This window comes from Dasypus novemcinctus, chromosome 26 (assembly GCF_030445035.2).
Source record: "Dasypus novemcinctus isolate mDasNov1 chromosome 26, mDasNov1.1.hap2, whole genome shotgun sequence".
NCBI lineage: Eukaryota > Metazoa > Chordata > Mammalia > Cingulata > Dasypodidae > Dasypus > Dasypus novemcinctus.
In genome coordinates this window covers 6914495-6925517 of record NC_080698.1, presented here as the reverse complement: position 1 = coordinate 6925517, position 11023 = coordinate 6914495, and the positions used below count along the sequence as shown (strand labels likewise).

The window sequence follows — 11023 nt, the reverse complement described above, 5'->3', positions numbered from 1 at the left end:
TGTTAACAGTAGTGCATAGGTTCTATTAATTGTGTTTTTCCCCTGCCTCTCCACAGTCCCACCACCCTGCAATAGCGACGTATGTCCACTCTAGTTCACAGAAGGACATTCTTGCATTTGTATCGTCAAGCACAATTCTCATCCACCTCTGGGGTCGCTGTGTTATTCAGTTCCAAGATTATTCTCTAGCTTTCAGTTAACATTTACATGCCTAGACTACCCTTTTCAGCCACAATCTCATTGATAAACCAGCTGCTACTTGCTATAATGTGTTATCATCGAAAAATACGGAACACTTCACGAATTTGCCTGTCGTCCTTGCTCAGGGGCCATGCTAACCTTCTCTGCATTGTTCAGATTTTAGTATATGTGCTGCCGAAGCAAGACCCATTTCATTTTTGGTTGTGAAAAAAGAGACAAACATCCCTTGATATCTGGAAGCTGGTCAGGTGCTACCAGTGAGGTCTTTGTGTTCAGAGAATATCAACCTCAGACGAGAAGCAGGACACCCCATAATCATGTCCATATTCATGAACACAGAGGAAAACACGAACATTGTCCAAACCACAGAAATGACCACACACACCCGTCTTGGTGAATGCCAGGACTGCTGCTGCCTTACCAGGTTACTTGTACTAGACTTTCCTTTATTTAGATCCGCTCCATTAAGCCATGTAATAATAGAATCACCTCCTCTTCTTGCCAGTGTCCAATCTAGAGCAAACCTCAGTTTCCTTAGCACCCTCCCCAAATCATCTACACAGACCAACCTGTAATAAGTCCTTCCTAACACCCCTCCACTGAGACCCCCCCAGTTCCCGTGGCGTGCGTGCTCCCCCACTGCCATCTGTAATAAATCCAACATTTCCAACCACAGTTGTCCTCACAGAGGTCTTTGGCTGGAGGGCAAAAGGTTTCCCCTTTCTTTTTCTTTTTTAAATATGTTTTTTATTTATTTTTAAATAACACATAGATCACACAAAATGTTACATTAAAAAATCCAGGAGATTCCCGTACGCCCCACTCCCCACACCCACCGCTTATTCCGAATCAACAACTTCTTCCACCAGGGTGGCACGTTCACCGCATTTGATGAATACATTTTGGAGCCCTGCTGCACAGCATAGACTGGAGTTTACACTGGTCCCCTTTCAGTTTTGTTTGCAAATGATCTAATGACAGCCTCTCTCTCGGAGCTCATTCTTGCCTTTCTCTAAATGCAGTCAGTAGCCAGCGGACACTATTAATATTGTATATTCCCAGCTTTCCCTCCAAGAACAAGCTCAAGGTATCGCATCCCAGTTTTATCAAGTGTTTTTGCCACAGCATAACACGGGCCTGCGGCTTTCCAGCCTTAAAGATCAGTTTCCTTGCCACCCTCAGCAAGGGGCCAATTTCTAGACTGGTTAAGAAAATGCAAGCTGCTGTAACATACAAACCCCCAAATGTATAAAAGGCTTAAACACGTAGGATTATATTTCTTGATCATGGAAAGCTAACTAGGATTACTCGTTGGTGGGCAGTCTTCCTCCCAGCATTAACTCAGGAGCCCTTCCACAGCGCGATCCTTTGATCACAAAAGTTGGCATCCAAAATCACAATGTACCCAGCTGCATCAAGCAGGAGGCCAGGAAAACATTCCCGTGCAAGGGTCTCAAGGGCGGCCTAAGAATTGCTCACCGCCCTTCTGCCCGCATTCCTTTGTTGAGCCTCCTCAGTGATATGACCGCATGCAAATGCAAGAGAGGCTGGAAAGCGGAGACTAGCTATGCGCCGTGGAACTAGAACCACTCTTGTGTGTGAATGTAACCGTCTGGCCAGAAAAGGAAAGGCCAGGAAGAGGAAGGAGGAGGAGATACTGATACATAATATCATAACAGCAGCAACGAAACAACAGACACATGATAATGATAACCCTTGTCTGCAGAGCAATCACATGCCAAGGGTTTGACCGAATGTTATCTCACTTATCCTCACAACTCCATGGGTACCCAGTTTCCAGACGAGGATTAAACCAGGGTGAGGGCGAGTGACCTGCCATGTGGCACAGCTTCTTGATCCTAAGCCTGGACTCTAAACACCCGGCAGAACAAATCCATTGCAATGCTTTTCCCTTTCATGAGCACTACAAAATAGCAGCAGCAGATTTCAAAATAACCCAAGAATGTTAAAAAAAATAAATCCAAGAAGATTAAGGTTCTATCATATGAGTCAAAGATTCTGGAAGGACGAGACAAAATGCTCCCCACAGCTTAGACTTCGGGGAAGATGAAATCTAAAAGGACGTCTGCACCACGGAGCCAGGGGCGGGGTTCAACCCAGCCCGGGAGACGGAGAAAAGTACTTGCTGTTTACTAGTCCCTCTTCATTCTAAGGAGGGCCAATCCCAAAGAAAATTCTTTATGAGGCCGTGGGTCAAGAGGCAAACTTTTCAATCTGAGGGTGAAAATAATGCTTTTCTCCATGTAAGAGCGGGGATAGAGACGGGGGGTGTGGGTACAATGGGGGGCCTGGAGGGAAGAGGGGGCTGGAGAGGCTGGGTGGGGGAGGGAGCCAAGAGGAGACCCTGCAGCAGGGCAGTAAGCGAGAAAGAGTCAGGAAAGAAGGCGTGTTCAGGAGGAACTTTTAGGAAGCGTTGCTATGCTGTGTGGGATGTAACCTCCTTCCATCAGTCAGGCTTTGGGCATGAGGAAAACTCCCCTGGGCATTTTGACCAGGACAGGGCTTACTACAGGATTTAGATGCTTGCACAACTGGTCATTTTTTCGAGTGCCCATAGAACATTCACCAAGATAGACCACACCCAGGGCTGTAACACAAACCTCAACAAGTTTTTAAAAATCAAAATCATTCAGAGTGGGAGCAGATGTGTCTCAAGCAGTTGAGCTCCCACCTCCAACAAGGGAGATTCTGGGAAGTCTCAAAGGAAACAAAAACATATGTAGGACTCAATGAATGCAAAAATATGACATAAGATATGGGGGATACAGCTAACGCAGTGTTAGAAAAGAGGAAGGGTCTCCAATCGATAATTTAAGTTCCTTCCTCAAGAAACTAGAAGAAGAGCAAAATAAACTCAGTAAGTAGAAAGAAGGGCAAAATAAAGGAAAGAGAAGAATCAATAAAATTGGAAACAAAACAATATAGAAATTCAATGAAACTAAAAATGGTTCTTCAAAAAATCAGTAACAGTGATAACACTCTAAAAAGACTAACAAAGACAAAAAGGGAGGAGGCACGAGTCACCAAGACCAGGATGAAACAAGAAATATCATTAGAAATTCTGCCATCATTGAAAGGATAATGAGGCAAAACTATGATAACGTTCTGCTCATAAATTGAACAATTTAGAAGAAATGGGCCAATTAATTGAATATTGACTTAGAGAAAACATTTGACAAAATTTTTCACCCATTCAAAATAGGAGTACAGGGGTACGTCCTTAACTTGATAAAGAGATCTACAAAGAGCTAACATCACACTCCTAGTGAAGGCCGAACGCTTTCCCCTAGGCTTAAGGACAAGGAAAGAATGTCCACTTCCACCAATCCTGTTCAACTGGAAGTTCCAGCAAGTGTGAGAAACCGAGAAAAAGAAATGAAACACATTCAGATTGGAAAGGAATAAAAAGGAACTTTCCCTGTTTGAAGATCACATGACTGTCTACATAGATAATCCCAAGCAATGTATACCAAAAATCTCTTAGGGCTGGGAAGTGAGTCGGTGAGTTCACAGGAACAGGATCAACAAACAAAAATCCATTACAGTTTTATACATTGACACACAAATGGAAACCAAGATGAAAAACAATACCATTTACAATTGCTATAAGAAAATGAAATAATTATATATAAATCAAATAAAAAATCTACAGGGCCTGTGTACTGAAAACTATAAACACTGTTGAAATAAATAAAAGAGACCTAAATAAATTAGTGCTATCGTGCTCATGGATTGGAAGACTCAACATAGTAAAGATGATGTCTCCCCCAAATTAAGCTATAGATTTAAAGCAATTTATGTCAAAATCCCAGCTAAGTTTTTTGTAGGCCTAAACAAGCTTATTATTTTTAAGTGTATATGAAAAGTCTCTGGATCTAGAAGAGTTAGAACAATTTTTAAAAAGAAGAACGAAGGGGAAGGAACCACTGCTCCTGATTTTAAAACGTATTATGTAGGTGTAGTAAACAACGCTGTGTTATTGCTGAAGGAATAGACAGCTAGATCAATGAAACAGATAGACTCACACAAATAGGAAAAACTGATCTTTGGCAGTGGTGCAAAAAACCTTTTAATGAAATAAAGATAGTCTTTTCAACAAATAGTGCTGGAGCAATTGGACAGCTCCAGGCAAATCAATGAAACTCAACATAAACCCCACACGTTATACAAAAATTCACTCAAAATTTATCACAGACTTAAATGCAAAACTATGACTTGGACAATAACATGGGACAAAATCTTCAGGACCTAGGACTCGGAGAAGGTCTTTTACACTTTATGCCAGAAGCATAAAAGGAAAATTTGGCAAATTAGACCTCATCAAAATTTAAAACTTGACTCTGTGAAAAACCAAGAGACAAACTACAGAACTTGAGAAAATATTTGCAAACAATGTGACCAACAAAGTATTTGTATCTAGAATATATAACACACTCTCAAAATTCAACGGTAAAAAAAGCAAACAATCCAATTAGATTAGGAAATGGGCAAAAGAAATGAATAGACAATTTATTGAAGATGGCAAATAAGCATCTGAAGTGCAAATGAAAACCACAATGAGATATCACTACACTCCTGTCAGAATGGCTAAAATAAAAAACAGTAACAAAACCAAATGCTGGTGAGGATGTGGATAAACTCATGCATTGACACTGGTAATAAAAATTATAATAGGGAAGCAGATGTGACTCAACTGATAGAGCCTCTGCTACTATATGGAGGGTCCAGAGTTCAAACCCAGGGCCTCCTGGCCCCTGTGGTGAGCTGGCCCATGCGCAGTGCTGCTGTGCGTAAGGAGTGCTGTGCCACGCAGGGGCACCCCTGCATAGGGAAGCCTCATGTGCAAGGAGTGCGCCCCACAAGGAGAGCCGCCCAGCACGAGAAAAACACAGCCCGCCCAGGAGTGGCCCCGCCTACATGGAGAGCTGACGCAGCAAGATGACGCAACAAAAAAGAGACGCAGTTTCCTGGTGCCACCTGACAATGCAAGTGGACACAGAAGAACACGCAGCGAATGGACACAGAGAACACAAAATGGGGGGCGGGGGTGGGAAGGGGAGAGAAATAAATACAAATAAAAAAAATTAATACAGCCACTCTGGAAAAAAGTATGGAATCTTCTTTCAAACTAATATGTGCTTACTATATAACTCAGCAATTGCACTCTTGGGCAATTTCTCTCAAAATAAAAAGTGCTTATGAAATTTAAAAATTGAGACGTGGCATACAAATATTAAAATGCATGAAGTGCACACATCGTAATTTTTTGCATTTGTATACACCCAAACACAATCACCGCTTAGGATATCACCAGAATCCCAGGGCTGCTTCTCAGTACCAGCCTTCATAGAGGAACACATGATTTTATATCTATCATAGATTAGTTTGAACTGTTCCTGAATTCATTATAATTGGAGTCATACAGTATGTAGTAGATATGTGTTCTTTTTTATTGCTGTATAATATTCCACAATATGACTATACCACAATTTACCCATTTTACTGTTGGTAGGGATTTTGGGATTTTTGGTCTGGGGCTCTTATGAATAAAGGTGCTGTAAATATTCTTGTACGGTTCTTTTGGGTTCATGTGCACGTGTTTCTCATGAATACATGCCTTGAAGTAGACTTGTTGGGCATAGCAAGGCCTAGGTTGAGCTGTACGCACTGCTCAACAGTTTTCCATGTGGTTGTACCAATTTATACCTCCTCCAGCAGTGTATGAGAGCTCCAGTTGCTCGAAATCCTCACCAACGCTTGGTATTGTCAGGATTTTGGGGTTTTTGTTTTCCACTTCAATCATTCCGGTGAGTGTGCGATGGTATCTCACTGTGGTTTTAATTTGCATTTCTCAAATGAGTAATGGCACCGATCTCCCTTTTCATGTCCTTGCTGATCATTTGAATACCCTCTTTTTATGAAGTGCCTGATTAAATCTTCTGCCTATTTCTTGAAATATTAGGCTGTTTATCTTTTTCTTATTGGCTGGCAGGAGTTTTCATCTATTCCATCCATGTGCCTTTTATGCCGGGGTGGCGTCCCTGACCTGCTCTGGCTAATGGTGCACCAAATCATTTCTGCCCCGCTCTGGCCATCCCTGATGGTACCTGGTGCTGATTTCATTGGCTGACACCTCTGAACCCTGTTCCAGTCGGCAACTGCTTCCCAATTCCTCCCTGGGTGTTTCAGACTGGAGCCAGCCAGCACACTGCCCTGGCCAAATCCTGGGCCAGTGCTAACTATAAAGTGCCTTTCTCATTGACCCCTCTTCCCTTCAGCTCATTTTCAGGAACAGAAAGACTTCTTGCTCCCTGAAACTGAGGCAGGCTGAAAAGGGGAAACCAAATGATTCAAGCAGACACGTGATAATTCGCCCCGAGTAAAAGACATCAAACTGTACTGCCAGCCATGGGTACACATACCAAAGCGTCAGCCTTCCCAAGCTAGTGTGTGTTCCCACCACCTCTTACACATGCAGCTCCTTTCTGGACACTGGAAAACACAAAGGAAAAGACTGGGCATGGGGGCAGCTGTTGAGAACCCTACAATCTAGTTGGAGAGAAAAGCTGTAATTCAGATGGCATGACCTTAATGAAACCCTGTACTGTCGGGTGGTACATAAATAAACTGAGCCTGCTGTGGTGCTTGGGCTGCAGCCGGAGGGGAAGTTTTTAGAGCACTTCCTTGAAATACTCTCTCCTTCCCCTTTTCAGCCAGGGGGTTTCTTGGACAGCTTTCTTGCTTTGCATAGGAGACACTCAGCATGTATTTGCCAATTTGATTGAGGCTTGGTGAGGAAACAGAAGGATAAATTGTTCCCATCAGCTGAGCACCTACCGTATACTATCAGGTCATATTCAATTCCTGCAACACTCCCAAAAAGGAAATAGTATTATCCCCTTTTTACAGTGGTAAAACCAAGACTGAGCCAACGAGAAGCAAAAATTGCCCCAGGTCACACACCTGACATCTGATGGTGCCACCAGCCAAACCCAGGTGGGGTGTGCTGGGGCGTGGCCTGCCTGGTGCTTGGGCGCAGCGAGGGGTGCAGTGGGCTTGGCCACTCATGGAGCCAGAGGTCAGGGTGAAGTCAGAAGGACAGGACTGGAGGAGGCCCGGGGGCTTTCCTCCGACTCTCTGCCAGCCCCGGGGTCCCTTCCAGGCCGCTGGGGGGGGGGGTCCAGGAGGCAGAGCAGGGCCCATGGTGGCACATGGGAGAAGAACACCTGGTACAGCCGCCCCACTCCCTAGCACCTCCCCAGATGGCAGTGCCATGAGCCTGTGCACCCAGCCCGGCTGGAACCCCGTCTTCCCCGTGAAACTCCCTTCTCCCATCCCTGCACCTCCACCTGCCACCCCGTCGGGCGCGTGGGGGCGCAGGCGTGGGCTGGGGTGGCGTGGGCCCTGCCCTTCCATCACCAGCCCTTGGCGGGGCGGGTGCTGCTGGCACCACCCTATGGGCCAGAGAGCCCGGGAGGCCCCCGCCCGGCTGACTTTCAGGGCTCAGACCTCGGGGGGCGTCCCGAGTGCCAGGCTCTGTGGGTGAAGCCTCTTCTGGGGTTCACGGCACGACCGGGACCCCGCGTCCTGGTGGCTGCTGCTCGCCTGAGCTTTCAAACCCCGAACCACCGTCCCCTCTGCTGTGTCCGCAGCTCAGCGAGGGGCAGGCACGGGCTCGGCCCCCGCTTGGTGAGTCACGATTTTAGTGACCACGGCCCCAGTGCGCCAGCCCCCGACAGACCTCCTCCTGGGGTCTGGGGACCGAGCCCGGAGTCTCCCCTAGGAAGAGCCCCTCCCCGGCGCTCTGTCCACCAGGGCCCCTGAAAGCCCCAGGCCCAGGACAGGGGCCGCTGGCCTCCGATTCTCCAGACCCGGGGGCGCCCGAGGGCCGCCTCGCTGAGGCTGAGAAGTGGTCTCAGTCCTTCATGAGTTGTGGCCTCCCTGGGACCCCCTGACGGCGACAACGTGAAAGGAGCCTGGCTGGACGGGGCAGAGGGGAGAGGATACTCCAAAATGGGCACTGGGATGAGGAAGGGGCCCGGTCAGGACAGCAGTGCAGACAGGGCACTGGGAGGCAGGGGGGCGGCGGGAGGGGGAAGGGACAGCGCCCGGCCCAGGCCTTCAGGGCCCTTCACAGGCCCACCCGCTCCATGGTCTTCAGCCTTCTCGGGGAGGGCCCGTCTACACAGGCAGAAACCACGGGATTATCCAGTGGAAGATCTGAGCACGCATTTCAGTGACAGGAAAGCTGCTGGGGTGGGGTCAGCAGGGTTTGGGGGAAGGGTAAACATCCAAAGTCAAGGCCAGAAAACCAAGTGAATGACTCTACCAGCCCCCTAAAAAAAGAAGCAGCAGCAGCCACCGAGGGAAAAGGAAGATAGTAACAAGGCTAGAAAGTCCACAAAAGGGAAGTGCAAGGGGAGGGTGCAAGGTGCCCGGCTGGAGGCACAAACATGTGGCCGCAACTTCTGTTTGTGTGTCCAGGACCAGCGCGCCCCGGCTGAGGGGGAGCCAGGCAGCTTCCTCTCAGAGCCGAGCTGAGCTGGCGGTGGGCGCATCCCGCCCCCTCCCGCGGGGGCACCGGCCCCCGCCAGCTGTGGGAAGGGCAGGCGCCCAAGCAGGGGCCAGGCTCGGCCCAAAGCAAGGATGTGCAGAAAGCCAGATGCAGAAGGTGCTGCTGTCCTCAGGCCCTTCTGCCCCCGTGGAGTCAAGGTCAAAGACATGCAGGACATGCCTGGAGGTTCTCCCTGGAAGTGGAACTGCTGCTGCGAAGGGCCAATTCAGTGACGTGCTGCTGCGAGCAGAGCCACCAGCTCGGCGGGGGGTGGGCAGTGGGCCTGATCAGCATTTGCCAACTTCTGACTTCGCCGGTGAAAACCGTCTCCCGTGGCTGAGGTCATGCTGGCAGCGTCACGGCACTGAAGGCGATGCCCACTAACCCGTGTCCACGGCGGGGTTTAAGCAGCCCCGATCCCAGCTCACACCGGGTGCTGGTGATTTATGTGCGTCCTATTACTGGATATGAAGAGGGAGGCCCAGAAAAATGACTGAGCTAGTAATTATCGGAACCAGGGATTGGAAATAATTCTAATTAAATGTATCGGTCTGCTCTAGACCAGCGATTCACAATCTTTTGCACTCCAAGGATCGTTGAAGACATCAAAGAGTTTTGTTTATGGGGGTTATTAATATTTACTGTTTTAAAAATTAAAATCGAGAACTTTAAAAAATATGTGTTAATTCGCTTTTAAAAAGAACAACATAAACTGTAACACGTTGACATGGATAACATTTTTATGAGAAAGAACTTTATTTTCCCAAAGAAAAGTTTTCGTGGGAAGAGAGTAGCACTGTGGCACATCTATGCACGTCTCTTTAATGCTTGGCTTTAGAGAAGACAGCCGGAGCCTCATCGCTGCTTTTGCATTCAGTCCATTGCAATATATTGCTTTGGTTGAAGTCGATGAAGGAAAGGCAGCCGCACACAGACGTGGGGCTGGAAAAGGGAGACCCGAAAGGGCTTGGCGGACCCCACGGGGGTCCCCGGACCACCTTTTGAGAACCGTTAGACTAGGTGGTAGTTGTACCTGGTACAAAATTAAAATTGTACAGAATAAGCCTGTGTCTGCCTTCCTCACCCCACCTGATTCCCCTCACCAGAGAGCACGGATGTTAGCAGTTCACGCTGTCCCATCCAGAATGGGTGCCTTCGTAGCACCCATGCCCACATTCACCAACGGCAGGTCCCGCAGTAGTCAAGGTGGATTTTAAATTTGGGTCCGGGTGGGAGTCAGATGCGACACAGTGGGAAACCGAGGCATCGTGCAGCAGAAAAGACTGTTCCTCCCAGACCCCGGAGTGGGGAGGACGGGGGGAAGCGCGGTAGGCTCCAGGGGCTCAACCCGCAGGTGGGGCGGGGGGACACCCGCAGAGCGGGAGCACGCGGGATGGCGCCTGTGTCGGGGCGGGGTGGAGGCGGGGGACTTCCTGCGGCATCAAGCTCTGTGAGTTTAAGGCAGGCTCACGCGAAGGGACGGGGGTCCAAGGCGGTGGATGGTTTCTGGCTGTTTGGGCCCGGCTGTGGGATCTGGGTGGGGGTTCTGGGGGAGCAGATGCCCCAGGCTGGAAAGCTGCTCACCCGGTGGGCCCAAGGTCAGGAGGCGGGGGCTTGGCCGAAGGGGGACGGCTGCAGGCCAGCCCTTGGCTGCGTGGTAGTGACAGAGGCGGCCTCACGCCACGACGGCGGCCCCGGGTCAACAGAGCAGGTCCCACCGCGCCACAGCGAATGTCCTCGTGCCCTGTCTTCTCTGCGCGTGGGAACAGGTGCAAGATGAATTCCTAGAGGAGGCATTGCCGGGACACGAGACACCCTCCACGTTCTGATGGACCCTGCCACGAGCCCGCCGGGGAGGGCACCCCGTTTCCAAGGCGGGGGGACAGGAATGGCTTTGCCTCCAGCCGCCGCCAACTCCGTGCTGGACCCAGCTCTGACGCTGGGCCTCCTGACCCCGGGACTCTGGGTGCCATCTCAGCCTAGAGGCCACCACCCAGCAGCCAGCGGGTCTTCTCCCCGCATCCAACAAACGACCAAAACCTGTTTGCTGACCACCTCGGAGGGGCAGCGCGTCCTGCCTGCCAGGCCCCCGCAGGCTCCTGCTCTCTCTCTCGAGTCCCTCATCAAGCAGAAACGTCTGCAAAGTTTTTTGACTCCCCCCACCGTCTGTGCATCTCTTGAATCCCATAATGACTACTATCCACTAGACCGTGATTTTCTAAACCAGGGAATGTGCCAAGGCACCCC

At 49.2% G+C, this 11023-nt stretch overlaps 1 non-coding gene across 1 annotated transcript; it reads right to left on the bottom strand.

The window, feature by feature from the left end:
* Positions 1-281: 281 nt before the first annotated feature.
* LOC111762899 (U6 spliceosomal RNA) lies at positions 282-384 on the bottom strand. Its single transcript, XR_002795901.1, has one exon. It is a non-coding gene; the product is annotated as a U6 spliceosomal RNA (small nuclear RNA).
* Positions 385-11023: the final 10639 nt, after the last annotated feature.